The sequence below is a fragment of the Leptodactylus fuscus genome, chromosome 1 (assembly GCF_031893055.1).
Source record: "Leptodactylus fuscus isolate aLepFus1 chromosome 1, aLepFus1.hap2, whole genome shotgun sequence".
NCBI lineage: Eukaryota > Metazoa > Chordata > Amphibia > Anura > Leptodactylidae > Leptodactylus > Leptodactylus fuscus.
In genome coordinates, this window is record NC_134265.1 from 97037283 (window position 1) to 97057255 (window position 19973).

The following is a 19973-nucleotide window of genomic DNA, read 5'->3' on the forward strand; positions in this document are numbered from 1 at the left end:
TAAAATGGGTACCAGAAGTGACAGCGCCAACATCCGCCTTTCAAAAGTCCTAACACACCTCCCTTTGGGGAGACGACCTCTGCTCCTTGATTTTTTTTTCCCTTAATGCCAAACATCTGATCTGGAATTCTTTTAGCGTGTTCTGGAGGATCTGTATTTGGAATGAGGCTAGGTTGTAGTTATATAGTACTCATTCGCATATCTAAATCTGGCCATTTCTAGAGGCCTGTCTTCTGGCAATAGAAAATCTATTTTAAAAAGGATACAAATAAAACCTGTCCCATGGATTAAGCTGAAAACTAAACAGTACATTTTGGATAGCATATTCCATGTGGGGTCGGTGGCATCAGGCTCCCATGGATCTGTAAGGAATAACCAATACTATGGATATTCAGAATCATAACATGTATAAAGTATATCCTAGTGGATCAGCCATTTCTGGGGATCAGCCACTGGTACCTTCCAAACTTTGCTGGCTACTTAGGATATCTTAGATTACGAATGTATGTACCCAGAAATACATTGTACTTCTGAGTCCACAAAGGAACCATCAGCGTCTTCCACAGCATGTACCCAAAAGCCTCAAATTTATTTTTTTTTTAATTTATTTTATTTTCACTAGTGCAATAGGAGGATGGGACTGTAAAGCCCCCCTACCAATTGTTAAGTCACATCTCTTTTTCCCTGCTAAAAGTGGGTTTTCAGAAAACCTGCATTCTCTAAAGAAATTTATCAGATTGGCGACTCAGAGTACCAAAGAATCTTCCCATGGTTCTGGCCCCATCACATTAATGGTCCAGAAGAAGGAACCCCAATTTTAAGGGTACTGATTTCTAGGGGTTCTCAGAGGGTAGGCACCCAGAATCATTTTATCTGGGGGCCCAAGACGCCCTAGTTAGACACAGGTCCGATTTATTATTCATTTCTAGGTTTGATGTTGCTTCCACATGGCTACCAGCTCACTCTGAGAACCGAGATTACTCACAAATTGTTGAAGTAAATGGTCAGCCATCTGCTATCCTATCAGCACATTTTTGGCACAGTATGTAAGACTATTATGAAACAGCCATCAAACAAAATCGATAAATATATGCACATAGAGATAAGGCAGAAAAATACCAAGTTTTATCTTGTCAATATCTGAATAATACAGCAGTATCCTGTGCTTGGCATTCCAATAAACACACTAGGGGTCCATCAGGTCACAGCCACGTCAGGACACAGGGCAATGAACAAAAAGAGAGACCAAAGACTGTTCCATTAGACAATAAGCATGGATGGACACTGCCTGCGCTGCTTCACTGCTTGTTTTCTGGAAAGCCATGGCAGGCATTGATGTGTGCTAGTAAATTATTTAGAAGTCACTGACAGGATGGCTGCTTAGCGGAATGCTTCTTCAAAGTTAGATTAAGCCTACCAGAGCAAATGATCATGAATATTCAGCTAAATCTATCCAGCAATGTGTGAGATGACAGATCACGGTGCTTGTCCTTACATCTTCCTCTGACTGAGCTCAGCTGTGGTAAAGTGAAACTTTGCAGGAGGGAAGGTAAAGTTACTGTATGAGCATTGTGCAAGAGGCACAAAACCAAATGAAAGGGCCTCCGGCAATAAATGGGGCAAAGGTTCCACAAAGCGATTATGGAAGGAACCGTTCAGCAAGGTTTGCAATAAAGAACACATGCAGATGTTTCACTGATATCTGGCTAAATAGCTTTGTGTTGTGCTACATAACACTTTGTATATCCAAGCAGTCAGCACAATACAAGTCTGCATTACACATGTAAACTTATGTATGCAAAAAAGCATTAGGGGACCGTTCGACTCCACCATTCTGCTTAAAATATGTGGAGAGAAAAGTCCAAATCGATTGGGATCCGACACCCAAACCCCAAACAGATCAGCTGATGTGACCGCCCAAAACCATATACCAAGTATATGGCTAGAGGTAGCACTGTTCATATTGAAGTGAATCAGATCAGGGCTGCAGTTCTCCAAGCAGCCCTGCTATAGAGATGAGTGAGTAGTATTCAATCAAATACCTCACTCCCATAAGAATGCGTGTAAGCGGCCAAACACCAAGGAGTTAAGCACAGTGAATATTTGATGCGCTTAACGCCTTGGTGTTCAGCATCCCTATGGGAGCAAGGTATTCGATCGAATACTACTCACTCATCTCTTCCCTGCTATACTATACTGAGCATCCGGCTCATACACTGTAGCAGTGGCATCTGAAACTGCAGCCCTGCTCCTATTCATATCAAAAGGAGAAGGACTGCTTCTGGCTGTATATTTGGTATATGACTCCCAGCAGCCGCATCAGCTGATCAGTTCAGGGTATGGACCCCACACAATCTAATATTAAGGATCTATCATGTGGATAGGTCACGAGTAAAAGTAGTGTTCAGATCCTGGACAAGCTCTCAAACAATCTTATTCAGTTTGGTGGTCCTGTAAAACCCATCTTTTTTCCCCACAATCTTCAAAGCAGTCAAAAATGTTGCACTTCCGCAATGTGGGGCCTTAGGAGTATACTGGGACTAGGATATTGATCACCAGCATTCAGTTTTGAGACAGAAAATCCATGATTTTCACAGTGAAAGAGTTCAGACCAGTTTCACATCTGCATTCAGGGAGTCCACTTGGGTACCCCACGAACGGAAACCTATCCGCATAATAAAGCGGTTACCTAAGAAAACCCGCAGACCCAATAGACTATAATGGGTTCCTTTTGGTTTCCACAAGAAAAATGTGGAGAGAAAATTGCTGCAGGACGAACGCAGATGTGAACTGGGCCTTAGCTTATAGTGGGGGGAAAGAAGGGAAAAGCAGAAAGAGGAATTGGTCTCCGATATTAGACAACATTTCTTAGAATCTCCTGTGCTTATCATCTATGCAAATGTTGTTTTGTCTGGAAAACTCATTTAAGGAAAGGTCCAGGTCTGTTATTTCATGGGGAATCCAACTATTTACGATAAATACTCAGAGAGGGGACAGGTCCTTTTTAAGAATGAAGAAGGGATAAAAACAAAACAAGGATGTTTGCGAACAAAGCAATGATGGCAGCTGTCACATGCTGATATGACATGGCATTCCCTGGCAGCCTGTATGCAAAGGATGACAGGGGGGCACTGGAGCATCTGCACTGTATTTGTGGCTCCTGTTTTGTTTTTTCCCCAAAACTATCTGTGGTCACAGAATAGGCTGTCAGTTTTATTTTCCAGAAACCCACTGCTTATTTCTTTCACAAACATTCACATATATTAGGCCCAAACAGATATTTGTGTGCATATTGGTTGAGTTTTATCATATGATACGGTCATGTCTCCAAACTAACCAGTAGATAAACAAACTACTTGAAATTGTTACAGCAAAGCAATCTGATGCCTAAGGTACAAAGGAAGATATAAAGGTAGACTGGAGAGAAAGGGTTTTTCCTACAGAAAAATATATACATACAGAAAAGCAATATTGTGTGACCACTCATTAGATAATGCCAATTATGCTATACACCATCTTTGTTTTTATGCAACCATAACTTGCTGCTCACTAACTTTACATTATAACCTACCCAGCACGTAAAACATGATCCCTCCATGGATGGAGAGATAGAGACATGTGATATGTGACATCTGGTACTCCAGGTAGGGAGAGATAGTTAGTATGGACATCACACAAGCAGGAGATAACATATCAGAAGCATGGCCATGTGCTGGATTACAGACACATCTCAGTTACAGACACTACATTAGTAAGTGACTAATCTTAGTGCATGTAAACTATTTGTACATAATGTCTAATCATCAATAAAGGGCTTTACTGATATATATATATATATATATATATATATATATATATATATATATTAGCAAATGAGAACATAAGTAAGGCGTACAATCACTGCTGTACAGTAAATTCTCATTTCATGGCTGACTACCCACTGTTATCTGTTTGTTCAGTGTAATGCTTCTGACATTGCAGAACAGCATTTACAAGCATTTCTTTTGTGATACAGATATGGCCACCCTTACCTTAACTCAAATGTAACTAAGGCTCCATTCACTTCTTTAAACTCCAAGAGGAATCTCCATTGCAGTGTCGATCTCAAACCAGTGGACGGGAAAGTTCTGCACATAAAACTCTTGTCCAATGATTTCAGCTTAAAAAAGACAGACACACAACAGACCCTATAATAGTCAATGGGTTCCATCGGGCTACGTATGTGTCCGCTAGTTCAGCAGTTGGCTTGTTTGCTGTTCTGGTCTTCAGATCAGAGCTACGGACAGCACAACACTAGTGTGAACCTAGCAAAAAGAGTTAAATTTCTTATAGAATTTGATACAATGCTAGGATTGCATGCCACTTTCTGACATAATTTCACGAAATGATGTGGTCTTGAAAAAAAATAAAAAAAATAGTAACCCTGAGCCACACATCTGGACATATCCAGCCAAGAGGAAAGAACTATTACTGTCCGGCGACACAGATCTTTTGATACCTGACATACAACCATTACACCTTCTGTGCTAGGTGTCAGTCTCCCAATACACTGTACATGAGATTGCATGATATGTCATGACACAACTTTCCAGTAAGAAGTTCCTTACAAGAAAAACAAAGAGAAATGTCAGAAGTGCATTACATTCTCCAAAGGCTTTATGTATGGCTTTCTGACAGCGTAGACAGGAAACGCAGGAGCTATAAATAACAAATATGATAACCTAATTAAAATTCAGTTTGCAAAACACCTACATTAATAGGACCCAGCATCTCACTGTATCACACTGCCACATTGACAGGAACCCAGTCAAACACAACAAAGCATTAGAAGCAACTGTTGAGATCAAATGGTATATAATTTCTGAGACACTGAAATATCCTGCCGAGCTGAACAATGCTGACAGCAACTGCAACATACATTAAACGCTAACAAAAAGAGTTCAGCGCAGCTTACAAATAATGACATCACTTTATAACCACCATTTACCATTTAAGTGCAATACACACGCAGCTGCTTTTATGAAGAAGAGCTTGTGTGTTTACTGAAATGTCCTTGCCATTTTCTGCTATACATTGCACTCATGTAACAGGTGCACAGCTCTTTTAATGCCATTATTATGCAAGTGAAAGTTACAGCCACAGCCATTTCTTCTCCTAATGAACTGCGCAATCCTTGTCTATGTATCATGATGGAGGAGGTACACGTACACACAGACCAATGGGGATCTTCACCACTGAGGGACATGCTTATCTACATCTAACACTGGTCAGACTAGAAGCAGAACTTGTCCCTGCTTTACAGGACTTGTAGCATTCAAGGGGTGTTCTGATATCTTTTTTAACCCATGCAGAGGCTTAAAGTAGTAAGCACTCTATGCTCCCCTCTGCATTCAGCCTGTCTTTGCAGACTTCCTTCCCCCACAAGCATGTCAGACAATCAGTGAGGCGGCATCAGATGGCATCACTACTCAGTCATCGTTTGTTTGGATGGCTCATGTGTGGGCCAAATGTCAAGAACATCCAGGACTCCAAAATGAACTCTCCACTGGATTTCTGGCTGGACAGGGTGCAGAGTGTTATTTTAAGCCTCCGCAAGGCTTTAAAAATAAATAAATTTAGGACACCCCTTTAAGCCTCATTCACATGTCAGCCCTCATTCCCTTCCTCTCACATAGTTTTTGTCAAAGATAGCCAAGTAGTCTCATGGCTTCCATAAGGCTGTTTGAATGAAGTCTTAGGTTTATAGTACATAGCGACAGTCATTGCACCACATAAGATGGCATTGTTGCAGTGGTACATTGAACCTAACAATAGTAAATGTATTCACATTGCAGGTTGCAAAGTACCCGGACCCAACAGTCAGCAGAAATTAACCCCTGCTGCGTGTCCGATTCTACATTCACTAACATTAGATGCTTCTGGCAGAACGGCATTTGCAATCTTAACGTCACATGGCCAAAAGTCACCATATAGCCCTAGATACATTAGTCATGAGCCCTGCAACATCATAAAACGAGACTGCAAACCACAAACCCATGTCCATAACCTGAATGGGGTTCTTTTTGCCGCATGTGTAAAGATTTTTCCAATCCTATTTAGATAAATGGGCAGTCAGATTTTTTTTTTTCCAACAAATCTGCTGTGTGTGAATATTATTCAGTGCTCCTAGGCTCATGGTATTAAAGATATCAAAGTCAGTTCAGTGATCGGAACATGCACTTACATAAGCATTTCTTGACTGCAGTACCAAAAACAGCATGCAGCCTTACAGAGAGGCCACAGATTTGTAAAGCAGTTTTAACCCCTTAGAGACACAGCCCAAAAGTGACTTAAGGACCAGGCCTCTTTTTTCAAATCTGACATGTGTCACTTTAAATGGCGATAACTTTGAGACGCTTTAACTTACACAAGTGATTCTGAGATTGTTTTTTCGTAACACATTGTACTTCATGTCAGTAGTAAATTTTCGTCGATATGTTTTGTCTTTAATTATGAAAAAATAGGAAATTTGGTGAAAATTTTGAAAAAAAAATGCAGTTTTCAAACTTTGAAATTGCAAGCCTTTCAAATAGAAAGTCATACTACCCGATTTTTTTCATAAATATAATTAACCATGTCTCTGATTTATGTAGCAATCAAATTTTAATCACCCTTTCATTTTTTTCAGATATTATAAGGCTTACAAGTCAAGCAGTAATTTTCCAAATTTTCAAGAAAATTTCCAAAACACATTTTTCAAGGGACCAGTTCAGTTCTGAAGGGAACTTGAAAGGCCTCTCTAATAAAACCCCCCAAAAGTCACCCCATTCTAAAAACTGCACTCCTGAAAGAATCTAAAACAGCAGTTAGAAAGTTTCTTAACCCTTTCAGCATTTCACAACAATTAAAACAAAATGGAAGTCAAATTTACATTTTTCAATTTCTGTCACTAATATATTCATTTAGCCCTAGAATTTACACATTTACTAAGGTTTAAAGGAGAAACTGCACCCCACATTTTGTTACACAATTTCTCCCGAACACGACAATACCCCATATGTGCTGGTACCCTAATGTACGGGCACACGGTCGCTCTCAGAACAGATGGAGCACTAATTGGATTTTGTAGGCCAGATTTTGCTAGAATATTTTTCAGGCACCATGCCCCGATTGCAAAGCCCCCAAGGTGCCAAAACAGTGGAAAACCCCAAAATGTCACCCCATTTTGGAAACTAGACCCCTCAAGGAATTTATCAAGGGGTATAGTGAGCACTTGGACCCTACAGGTGTTTCACAGATTTTTTTACCATTGAGATGTGAAAATGAAAAATTACTTTTTTTATAATAAAATGTCACTGTAGCCCCAAATTTTTCATCTTCATAAAGGGTTAAAGGAGAAACTGTACCCCACATTTTGTTACACAATTTCTCCTGAACACGACAATACCCCATATGTGCTGGTACCCTAATGTACGGGCACACGGTCGCTCTCAGAACGGATAGAGCGCTAATTGGATTTTGTAGGCCAGATTTTACTAGAATACTTTTCAGGCACCATGTCCCTTTTGCAGAGCCCCCAATGTGTCAAAACAGTGGAAACCCCCAAAATGTCACCCCATTTTGGAAACTATACCCCTCAAGGAATTTACCAAGGGGTTTAGTGAGCCCTTTGACCCTACAGGAGTGTAACAGAATTGGCCCAACAAAAGGAAAAGTGACATTTTTTGCTATAAAATGTAGCTTTAATGGTTTCAGGCACCATGTTGCATTTGGAGAGCCCCTGAAGTGCTAGAACAGTGGAAACACCCCCCCCCCCCCCCAAACGACCCCATTTTGAAAACTAGACCCCTCAAGGAATTTATCAAGGGGTTTAGTGAGCACTTGGACCCTACAGGTGTTTCACAGATTTTTTTTACCATTGAGATGTGAAAATGAAAAATTACTTTTTTTCCAATAAATCGTCCATTTAGCGCCATATTTTTAATTTTTGCAAGTACTTAGAGAATTAAGAGCCCCCCACAATTTCCCCTGAACACGGCAATACCCCATATGGGATCATAATCTGCTGTATGGGTACATGTTGGGGCTCAGAATGGAAAGAGCGCTATTTGGATTTTGGAGGGCATATATTGCTGGAATAGTTTTGAGGTGCCATGTCGCATTTGCTGAGCCCCTAAAGTATCAATACAATAGAAACCCCTCAAAAGTGACCCCATTTTAGAAACTACACCCATCAAGGAATGTATCAAGTGGTATTATGATTTTGAGACTAAAAATGCTTCCCAAAATTTGAAATTTTTAAAGAAATATGCCATTTTGGTATCCAATGCATTACACCCACTTTGTATTGTCAGAGACCTGCACTCCTAAAACTATTAAGTGGGCGATCCCGAGGGGCAAAAAAATTATATATGTGGGTATAAACTGCTGCTTGGGCACACAGCAGGGCTCAGAAGGGAAGGAGCACTGCGCTTTATATCTTTTGGGGTACAGATTTAGAGGGACTTTCTGGGTGCCATGTTGTTTTTGCAGGGCCCTGGAGGTGCCAGTAAACTGGAATTCCCCAAGAAGTGACCCCATTTTGTAGGGGAAATTTTAGAGTCTCTGCAAAAGTGCCATGGCATCCAAAAACCAAACCGTCTAAGTCTGTGCTCCAAAAACCAAATAACCTTCTTCCCTTCTGTGTCTGGCTGGGCCCTAATATCAGTTTATACCCACATATGACATTACCCCGGTTACACCAGTGTCATACATGTGTCATACATGTGGCATAAACTGCAGTTTGGGCACACAGCCGGGGGTCAGAAGGGAAGGAGCGCGATGCGGCTTTTGGAGTACAGATTCAGATGTTTGGTATCTAGATGCCATGTCATGTTTGTAGAGCCTGTAAGGTACCAGAAAAGTGGATTCCCCAAAGGAGTGAGCGCAGTTTGAAAACTGCACCCCTAAAAGAATTTATCAGGGGGTGTAGTGAGTATTAGTATCCCGGACGTGACTGCACAGCGGATGGCGAAGAGGGAATGTATAAGCGGTGCGGAGGACATTGCAGACACTAAATTCCCTACTGTACCCCCAGTAGCTCCTATGATTGGGGAAGTCACACTGGGGTCACTTCTGGTATATTTTCCCTCGTAAGCTCTAAATCCGGGGTGTCCCCTGATATTCGCTTGCACAGCTTATACATTCCCTGCCTGCCGCTTCCAGTTGTGTTCTAATGATTTGGCGATTTTGCGGGTTTTTGTCTTCACATTGGTAGAGGCTATATTTTCTTTATTTTTCTGCTGATGTGGCCATATAAGGGTTTGTTGTTTGCGGGATACGATGTATTTTGTAATGACACCATCTTGGGGTGCCTAAAACTTACTGATTACATTTTATTAACTCTTTTTTTGCTGGATTTAAAAGAGAAAAAAATCAATTCTGGTATTGAGTTTTACCTTTTACATTTTTCGCCATGCAGCGTACAGTATAAGTAACATGTTCCCTTTATTCTGCGGGTCGGTACGGTTACGGCGATACCTCATTTATGTTATTTTTTTATGCGATACTAAGTCTGCAGAACAAAAACACATTTGGGGACATAAATCAGTGATTTTTGCATCGCCATCTTCTGAGAGGCGTAACATTTTTATTTTTCGCTTGACAGTGTTGGTTGAGGGCTAATTTTTTGCGGGACAACCTGTGCATTTTATTGGTACTAATTTGGGGTGCATATGACTTTTTGATCACTTTTTATAGCACATTTTGTAAGGTGAGATGGCGAAAAATCACTACTTCCGGCGGGTTTTTTCCGTTATTTTTTACCGCCGTTCACTGTGTACATTAAATATTGTTTCAGTTTTGTTGTACAGGTTGTTACGGACGCGACAATACCAAATATGTATTGTTTTTATTAATTTTTTGTGCTTTTTTTACATAATTCATTTTTTATAGAAAAAAGGGATTTTTGGGACTTTATAACTTTATTAATTGTTTTCAAATACTTTATTTTTTTTATTTTTTTTTACACTTTTTTTTTTTACTTGTTCTTGTGTCCCTATGGGACACATGGATCAGTGATTGCATGTATGCATGCAATCACTGATTCTCTACTGTAGACTGAGACACAGGCTGCAGTGACAGCCTGCACGTGTCTCACTCGAGAAACAGGAAGTGAGCTGTGCGGACGGCACAGACTCACTTCCAGAAGACGCCGGGAGCATCACCAGGTAAGTGAGTGCTCAGGGCTGTCTGGGGTCACTAACCAGACCCCAGACTACGTATTACAGATACCGGCACCCCCCGATCTCGCCGCGGGGGGTGCCGGCGGGGGGGGGAAGAGATCGCGGCACCCTTTGTTTGCGGTGGTCATGTTTGACCATCGCAATCAAAGGGTTAAAACCTCCGATCGGTAAAAGTACCGACCGGAGGTTATGGAAAAGGGTGATAGCTGTCAGTAACAGCCATCACCCAGTTCCGATTCCGCCCGCTCAGCTAGTGAGCGGGCGGAATCACCATGACGTACAATTACTTCATGGTGCGCGAAGTACCTCGCGTCCATGACGTAATAGTACGTCAAAGGTCGCTAAGGGGTTAAGCAACATGGCTCAAAGAAGTGAAACATGTAAAGGAAATTTGGTTCACTAACAAAAACATGGGGAAAATTGCATATCAAACCAGCTAGCCATCAAATATGACTAACAAGCGTTGGTGCCAAAGAAAGTGTCTAGCACTTAACCCCAGACTTTCTACTGGAACCTACTACACAGCATCTTACCGCTCCTCACCTTAGCATCATAAGCAACTACTAAGGGCAGCAGTCCCTTCACTACAAGGGCAAATGATCAGGAATGGAAGTTTCATTTCCAATCTGAGCCTGAGACCAACACTCTTCAACATCTACATCAATGAACTGGCTATAGTCCTGGAGGCATCACCAACCCCAGGCCTCAACCTGAATGACCGTAAGATGAAGTTCCTGCTATACGCCAATGACCTCCTACTCCTGTCCCCCACCAAGAAAGACCTCCAAGAAAGCCTGTCAGTGCTGGAAAAATTCAGCACCACATGGGCCCTACCCATCAACCACAAGAAAACCAAAGTCATGGTATTTCAGAAGAAGGGCCACAACAAAGCCCCCACCACCCCACAATTCACACTGAACGGCTCCACACTGGAGAAAACCAACAAATACACCTACCTGGGGCTGGAGCTCAACCAATCAGGAAGCTTCAAAGCAGCAATAGAAACCCTGAAAGCAAAAGCCTGCAGAACCTTCCATGCCATCAGAAGACAACTGTACCACATCAAACCACCGGTGAGGGTCTGGCTGAAGATATTTGACGCAGTGATCACCCCGATCCTCCTCTATGGCAGTGAGGTTTGGGGCCCAGCCACCTACCCACTCAGACCAGCCAAAATGGGACTCTAGCCCAACAGAGAGCTTCTACCTGGAGTTCTGCAAATACTTGCTCCATGTCCACCGCAGCACCTCCAACATGGCCTGCAGGGCAGAGCTAAGCAGACTCCCCCTATGACTCACCATACAGAAGAGGGCGCTAGCTTTCCAGGCGCACATTCAGGGCAGCAACCCCGACTCCTACCACTACCAAGCCTGGCTGAGCCACAGAGACCTGAGCAAACCAAACACCCCCCAACCAAACAACAGCCAACCACCAAACCAACACCAACAGATGATGACCAAGCCTAAAATAAAGGCGACCACAGAGGCAAACAGAGAGCAGTACATCGAAGAATGGAGAAATGAAACAAACAACTCCAAGAAACTCACAGTGTACCAATCTCTACAAAGGGACTACACCATGGCCACCTACCAAAAGAGAATACCCCACCCCAAATACAGACAAGCCCTGAGCCGGTACAGACTGAGCGCCCACAACCTAGAGATAGAAACAGGCCGACACAGGCAGCCGTACAAGCCAAGGGAGAACAGACTGTGCCAGCACTGCGACCAAGGGGCCCTAGAAGACGAGACCTACTTCCTGCTACACTGCACCAAATACTCAGCTGTGAGGGCCGTCTACTACCAAAGTCTCTCCACATCCCAGACTTCACATCTGCAGACGAAAAGAGGAAACTTTACATCCTATTGGGAGTGGAGGAGACCACTGTGGAGATCAGTGCCCAGTACGTGTCCAGCTGCCACCAACTAAGATGAAGATGAGACGCATGGACTATTAAACCCCCCACCCAAAAGACCACTAAGCCCCCCCCCCCTTCTACCCCATACATACCGATACCCACACGCCCCAAACAAGAACGACGAGGCCCTAAGGACACTCAAACCCCCAACCCACGAATCATGTACCCACCCCCAACCCCCTCTTTGCTTTGTCAACACCAAATGTTTTTCTTTGGTAATGCTAATAAAGCACATTTGTATCTTGTATGTTTCATCCCCTTACTGTTTACAGCACATGGCTCTGTGTAAACAAACGCTGACAAATGGGGGGAGAGGGTTGTTTTGTTTTTGTTTTGTTTTTGTTTTTTTGTTTGTTTGTTTTTTAAGGTTACAGAAATGTGATCACCAAACATTTTTGTGCTTTGACCATTAGTTGGGTGATCAATTGCAGAATTACCCTTAGATACTATCGGCAGGATTTCTCATATGAGTATATCAAGGAGTCTGTGGGATTCCTCTATTGTTCCCCTGTTTTTAATTTAAAAAAATTCTCTATTCGGCTCTTAGACTTCCTAAATTCATATAGAAACTTTTAATATAATTTGCTTCGGCTTTGCATTATAAAAAGCAAACATTTCATAAAAAGTAATTTCTGGCTCGTTTAGGCCAAGAAGGACTAGGTTGTATATTCATTATGGTGCAGAGTCTAACAGTTTCTAATCTATAAGTGAAAACACAATCAAGTTAATTAAATGAATTACAGTATATACTCGAGTATAAGCAGACCCAAATATAAGCCGAGGCCCCTAATTTTACCACAAAAAAATGGGAAAACTTATTGACTCGAGCATAAGCCGAGGGGGGCTTTTTCAGCATGAAAAATGTGCTGAAAAAAAAGTCAGCTTATACTCGAGTATATACTGTAATTAGTTATGCAGCATATCCATAACTAGTCATAAAAAAAAAAAAATTACATATTTACTATCGTGTCTCTGAGGCACCGGCAGGTCTTCATGTCATCATAAAGTACTGAACAAATCTCCAAATCAACACCACACTTTGTTTCTATTGATTGGAAGGTATGTGGGTGGAGCTTCTGATCAAATACTGGAATATGAAATTATGGGGGAACAAAGATTGGAAGGTGTAGGATAGACACCATGATAGTACTTAAGGGTTAAGTATGACTCGAGTATAAGCCGAGGGGGGCTTTTTCAACATAAAAACTGTGCTGAAAAAGTCAGCTTATACTTGAGAATATACGGTACAACTGGAATATGCCACACCATAAGGTCAGGAATACAGGGCTATCTCCTGCTTCAAAGCAAAGTCCACCAAAATCCGGTATCTGCAGATTCGACAGATTGCTCCTAAGACCCTAGAAGTAAAACTGAGCACTTCCTCTAACATCAGACCGCAGTAGCAAATGTTTTTATGCCAGACTTTCTAAATGTAATACAAGTTGAAAACATGAACCCTGCTGACCACACATCCATGAAATCCAGGTTACCAGGGCAGAATGTTTCTCTATTCTCCCTGCTGGACTAACAGTTAGAATTTGTCTCTGCATTGGATCAATTCCCAGCCAGGTAAGCCTTTATTTCATTACACAGAAAGTGGTACAGAATGTCTCTAGACTAATCACAAATCTAACCTCTTCATTAACAAAGCACTTGTGTTCCTGTGGAGGGGACAGCGGCACAATTGATGCGGCAGGTTAAAATAAAGCCATTATGAAGGTGGATATTGTATCTTTTGGCGAGGGATTGTTCACAAACACATTTTTAGTTTACCGCACATTTCAACAAATAAGAAACATGGCAAGACACACGAAACTAACTTTTTACCCAAACACACACATTCTTTTGGAAATTCTGTAAAAATACATAAATATTTTGCCTCCACTTAGCAAAGGCTGCTTCAAGATCTGTTTTTTAAGAAACCTTAAAGAAGTGCCCTCATGTCAGCCATAGTACTAATCTGTATACTATGACAGTTCTTGAGTACCCCTTACCAGAACTCAACGTAGTGCCATTCTTTGGTTATTTCTCTTTATGGAGGTGATACAATTCCCCCTTGTAATAGGGGGGGTATCCTTTCAAATCTATTAAATGTCAGCACTGAATGAACAATGATGGAGTGTGAATGGACACTCCCCTAACTGGTAACACCCAGGCAATGGATTCATTTCAAGGAGGAATAATTGAAGATGGTAACAATGCAAAGAAAGGAGAAACAATACTCTAGAGCTGATATATACAGTGGAAAAAGTGCTAATGTGTCAGGTCCTCATTAAAAGGATTTTCCAAGATCCCACCGATTTTAGATATAGATGATTTATCCAAAGTATCCAACACCAGCACCCTGCGCTGATCAGCCGATACGATGTGAATGGCTGGAAGGATTTCTGTTCTTATTAAAGTGAATGGAAGCAGAAAAGAAATTCCCTAGTGTCACCACTACAGAGTCGTACAGTCTGAACATGCATAAAATGAATGGGCATCACGAACAAACAGAAATCATGTCTTAGCGGAGAGTTCCATATTTCTTGCAGTGAAATAAATGTGAGGGTCATAGCAGGCACACTGTAATGTATCCCAAATCGCTATTACATTAGTAAACCCTAGCTTTTCTGCATAATCTCAGAAGGTAGACAAAAAAAGTCATGGCAATCTAGAAAATCATGGCCTCTTCATTCTAACAATGTGCAGGTCTCAGATCACCGGACACTACCAAAGACACAGCAAAAGATATAGGTAAAAGCCTCAGTATGTTTGTTGCTTTCTGAGCATCTGATTTATTGCTTCTCCTTATATGTGGATAGCGGCACTTTGAAATAACAGATATTTAAACTGAAAACCGCTGTAAAACTGAAGTCTCCATGTCCGTAAAAAGGGTGCAGCTGTCGCCAATATAGCAAGGACACTTCTGCAAACTGCAGACATTTCACTGTGCCAAGTCCCTTGAAACTTATTAACTCGGAAGTAGTAATTCATCCAACCTCATGCCTGAGCGATGCCACCGACTCTAAATGAAGCAACACCTAATGGCTGCCTACTGTGAACACGTGAAACATTCAAGGAATAACAGGAAATACCCTCAAAATACATGTAAGCAGTTGCAGTTAACCTTTAAATGACAGAACAAGAAAATTGGCATGTACACAATGAAAATATTTTATGGAATTGAAACAGCAGTGAAAGTGACAGTAGAAACCATACTTCTAAAGGAACAGTAACAAAAACAATGCAACGGTCACACTATAGAGTATCGGCACTATTACCTGCCATCTGACTTGTATTGTGACATGCCAGAAGACAGCATTGCATTGCCAATAATATTGTAGGTGTCCAAGATGCACTTAACTGGGACGTCAATGAATTGTACTATACATGACATTTCACAGACCCCTAACAAGGCGTAGCATATATTACTATCCTAATCCACATACTTTGGTTTCTTACATGATTTTGGAACTTAAAATAACGTCTATCCTGCCCAGGCGGTTTCCTGCAGCCAATCGCGCTGTGCCAACACTCTGAGCCAATCACAGGTCTCTTCTCCACTTTCGGCCATGTTCACACTTCCATCATGGTTTCTATTCAAAACGGAAGGGACAAGTCTCCGTTGTACGAAGAATACCACTAATGCCTTGAGAACCATGGGTTGTGGTTACTGTGCTTTTCACAAAAATCATTTCAACGCAATGAAGATTATTCACTCCATCAAATATGCAGAAATTATGTCAGATTTACCTGTCTGGACCCATCTTAGCTGTAATGAACTGACATGTTGAGTTCGCTTCAGTTGAATCACATTCTGACTGGAAAATATGCAAAATACATATACCATGCCTATTAGCCTGAACACGGCCGCATGAAACCAGACATAAAGGAAAACAATATTATATATTATAATATCTGTAGGACTATGACTGTCAGCCATTTATGAAGGAGTCAGAGTTGTAGATGGGGTATGGAAAAAAATTGAGGATTCTGCGCTTTGGCCTACCAACACCACAGCCCTGTTGCCTAGTAATGGGCACTTTCCCCATAACAAGATATGGAAGGGACTGCTGTTTACCCACAAATCCAAGTGGACACTCACAATCAAAGGAAAATATTATATATATATATATATATATATATATATATATATATATATATATATATATATATATATTATGTAGCTTGACACCTATGAATATGTAAGACAACACATACATACCATATATGCACCCTGACACATACATGCTGCACATTTTCAATGATTATACAGCTATCTACAGTAGTATTCTCTATTTTTGCTCGATAAAAAGTAACTTGGCACTTACATAAGGAATGAGAAAAGATCTACCAGGTTTAGCGTGAATACACTGAGCTAAGCAGAATATAGTATCTACAAAAAGGAAGCAATGAGGTATTACTGCAGTATAAAAGCTAAATAGAGGAACTTCAGATCTCAAAAAAAATCCTGAGCAAACATTTTTTAAGAATTGCATAACCACAATTACAGAATTGTAAAATAACTCGCCTTCTTGCTTTAGTTTCTACATTTTTCATAAATGTGCTAATGTGTTCACCCTGGAGAAATGTCTGAAGCATCATAAGTACCTTCCAGAGAGTTATAACACACGTCACCGCTGTACAATAACACGGCCGCCATCACACCATTATAATTAGATGAGACAATCCAGAGTCTGGGAAAGAAGGGTGATTTCCTGAACCATTCATAAGGGTTGGCACCCCACCTTGTTGGAAACAAGTATAGCTAAGGCTCTGTTCACACATCAGGTCATTTCCATTAGGTTTCATTTGCACTTTGAATGCGATAATCATATAGCTAAAAAGATTGAAAAAAACAAAACAAAAAACCACACATCAGTCATGTATCCCCTAACCAAAAGCATATCTACAGCCACTCTTTAGGAATAGATCTCCACCCTGGCTAACGGCCCCCTCTATGATCTTCATATGTCCTATCGATGTCGGTCAATTTTTACTTTTTTTGCTCTGAATCCGAATATGAATTTGCAGCTGAATCCGCATCAAAATCAGCTCCAAATTCCTCCATGAGAAGGGGGGGGGGGGGAATAAAACATTTTAAAGCTATAACACACAAAATTCTATGTGAACTAGGCCTAACAACTGTACAGCATATTATGAAAAGAGAGAACTGTTTTTGGTTGCTGCTTTGCGCCATTTTGTACCTATAAACACACCATTTATCAGTTTGTCACACAATGATCACAGTGATTTTTTTTTATTCAACATATATGTTCATTGTATTTGTGACATTTTTGTCCATCTTTGTCGTGTTGTGGCGCATGTCTCTGATGTGATGGAATGATATATACATCACTATATGGCAACTGTTTGGATGTGCCATTTTGTTGGATGGATCCTCTGACATTAAGAGGATGACTGAGGGCTGCTAGTAGCAAGATGCCTGTGATCTGACCCTGGCCAGAAGAAAGAGGAGGGACTAGCAGGGCTAATGCCACCTGAGGCACCAAGAAGCCACTGCTGATTGGGCAGGGTGTATAAGTACAAGGAGAAGCTAACAAACGTTCAGCTCGGCCACGACTCAGGGAAGTGGCCCCTGTGTCACATCTCTCTGCTTTGGCCGTTAGTTGAAGACTCGCAGCGCTAATGACATAGCAGTCATGAAGTGGATCGTATACTCTCCAGCCCAATCTGATATTGGGGGTGCAGAGACAGAACCACACGCCAGGCGGGAAAGTTGCCAAGGCAACAATACAACCAGCAGAGTCTATGGTGCATGGGTCCCATTTATAAGAAGCTACACCCTATGGCGCTCTCAGTTATTTAGGGGTCTAAATTGGCTCTTCCAATGGGCTCTCTTGGGATTTGGACTTCTTGATGCCAAGAATGGCTCTATATGCCGAACTACCCTTATCGTCAAAAGTGATGGAAATCTTGAAAAAATAAACACACTTGTGAACAGAGCCTGATAAAGTTTGTCAGTTTGCTAACTTTAACTTGGAGATCTTGTCTATATAGAAGAGTCCATTTCCCCCTTGACATGGCGCACACAACCCTAGAGCGCTGTCGTGATCTTCAGAAGTCTTTCCATCTGTGCTCCATCTTACAAGGAAGAATCTCATAAAGCATGGGTCATGGTTGTAAAGAGCCATTCCTCTCAGTCTGTGCATATGGCTGAGGTAAGCAGCAGCCTCGCCTCATGAACTTGCCCTGTGGCAGTGCAGAGAGATCTGCCAGGACTAGGCCTCAATGCAACACACTTCACCCAAACTGAAGTGCAGCCTGCAGGGCCGCTGAGTGCACACACTGGCCGAGCACTGTCATGTCGTCCTCCTCGTCCCCTCCACAGATCACTGACTAGACTGTGCGCCATTGGTCGTCCCTGCCCCTAGGCCATTCCGGGCAGAAGTTGTGAGGTGCGCAGCAGCAGCAGCCAAGACTTTCCCGGCACAGGGAGGGGAGAAGCTGAGCGCACAAGATCCGGCCAGAGCAGCAACTCCATGCAGCTGGGAGGAATAATGCCTGTCAGTGGGCAGCAGCCCTCCATGTACTAGTGTAATGTAGGGCACATACACAAGGACACGCCGGGGAAAGGGTTAACGCAGCCCCCACTCACACTGTAACATAAGACAGTACCGTAGTGTAGACACATATGGCTATACAGGGCAGTAACTCTCAGCCAGCAGCCCCCTCCCCTGGAGATGCCGTCTTATTCCCCCCTTACCTCGGGATCCATAATGGCTCTTTTCCCCCCAGACTGCTCCACACGCCCTGCAGCCCCTCTAGCTGAGCAGCCTGGCTGATCACAGTGTCAGCAGCGGCCACTTCATGTATAGGCTTCTCCAGCCAGATGGTGGCCGGCTCCCGCGGCTCCTCGGCTCCTTTAACAAGGTTAAATCCACAGATTCCTGCTCGCTGTCTCTCCCCGGCGCTGGGCTAAGATGTCTGGCTGGAGCTGCTTCCCTTTGCTCTGTAGAGCAGCAAGTTTGTGATCATGCTTTGCTTGGCTCCTTCTGTGTCTGTGATTCTGCAAGAGATTGATGGCACAGTTCCAAGCAAGGCTTACACCAAACAAATAGCTTTCACATTTCTCCCTGGGCTTTTCTTAAAGGGGCAGCCTCCTTTTCTCCTCGGTCTTATTTTTATTTCATCATCCCCTGGCTGTCTTGTTTATACATCTATATACTTATGGGTGTCTAGAAATACATTGCCTCCTGTGTGTATATATCAATTAGTACTAGAACTTTCCCTTCTAATTCCTTTAACTGTTTGTGTGCCTGAGCTGGGGAATTAACCTGTTAACCTGCTTCTTTGTATACAGGTGATTTGTACAGCACCACAGAATCTGTTGGTGCCATGTAGATATTCTGTAATAATTACTATATAATTAATACAATTATCGATGTATGATATTTGTAGGCCAAATACGGTGTATTTTATATTAGTCTGACATATGCCTGGGTAGCCCTGACTTCTTGAAGTTCAATGTGATCTCCGCTACACTTGCAATGTGCTAGTCTATAGTGGTGAAATACATTGTACTTAATAAGACTGCAATGCAGCATATAGTCTTATAAAATCCCTGCCCCCACAGAGCTTACAATCTACATATGCATCTGGGAATAGTCAAAGCTGCAAAAAGATCTGGCCTCGAGCAGTGATGCAGGTTCACTGTGGGATGGTGAATTTATGTGACAATCTCTTTACACCACTTGCTAAGATCCCAAGAAGATGGGAAGGAGGTGTCACATTTTTACCATGACCTTTCAACCGTGGCACTAAAGCACTTGACATTTTCTTGACACTTGAATTCCTTAATGCATAGTAAATGTATGAAAAGGTGCTAGCCTGGAGTTCATTTTCATAAA

General features: G+C 42.0%; 1 protein-coding gene across 20 annotated transcripts in view; it reads right to left on the minus strand.

Annotated features, from left to right (window-relative positions):
* NCOR2 (nuclear receptor corepressor 2) overlaps positions 1-19152 on the minus strand; it is a 291797-nt gene extending 272645 nt beyond the window's left edge. For 10 of the 20 annotated variants that reach the window (XM_075274561.1, XM_075274570.1, XM_075274577.1 and 7 more), the window contains exon 1: positions 18830-19152. The gene's annotated coding sequence lies outside the window, so the exon portion shown is untranslated. The remainder of the gene's footprint in view (positions 1-18829) is intronic. The other 10 variants (XM_075274704.1, XM_075274697.1, XM_075274719.1 and 7 more) reach the window with 1 other exon arrangement.
* Between the last annotated feature and the right edge of the window lie 821 nt (positions 19153-19973).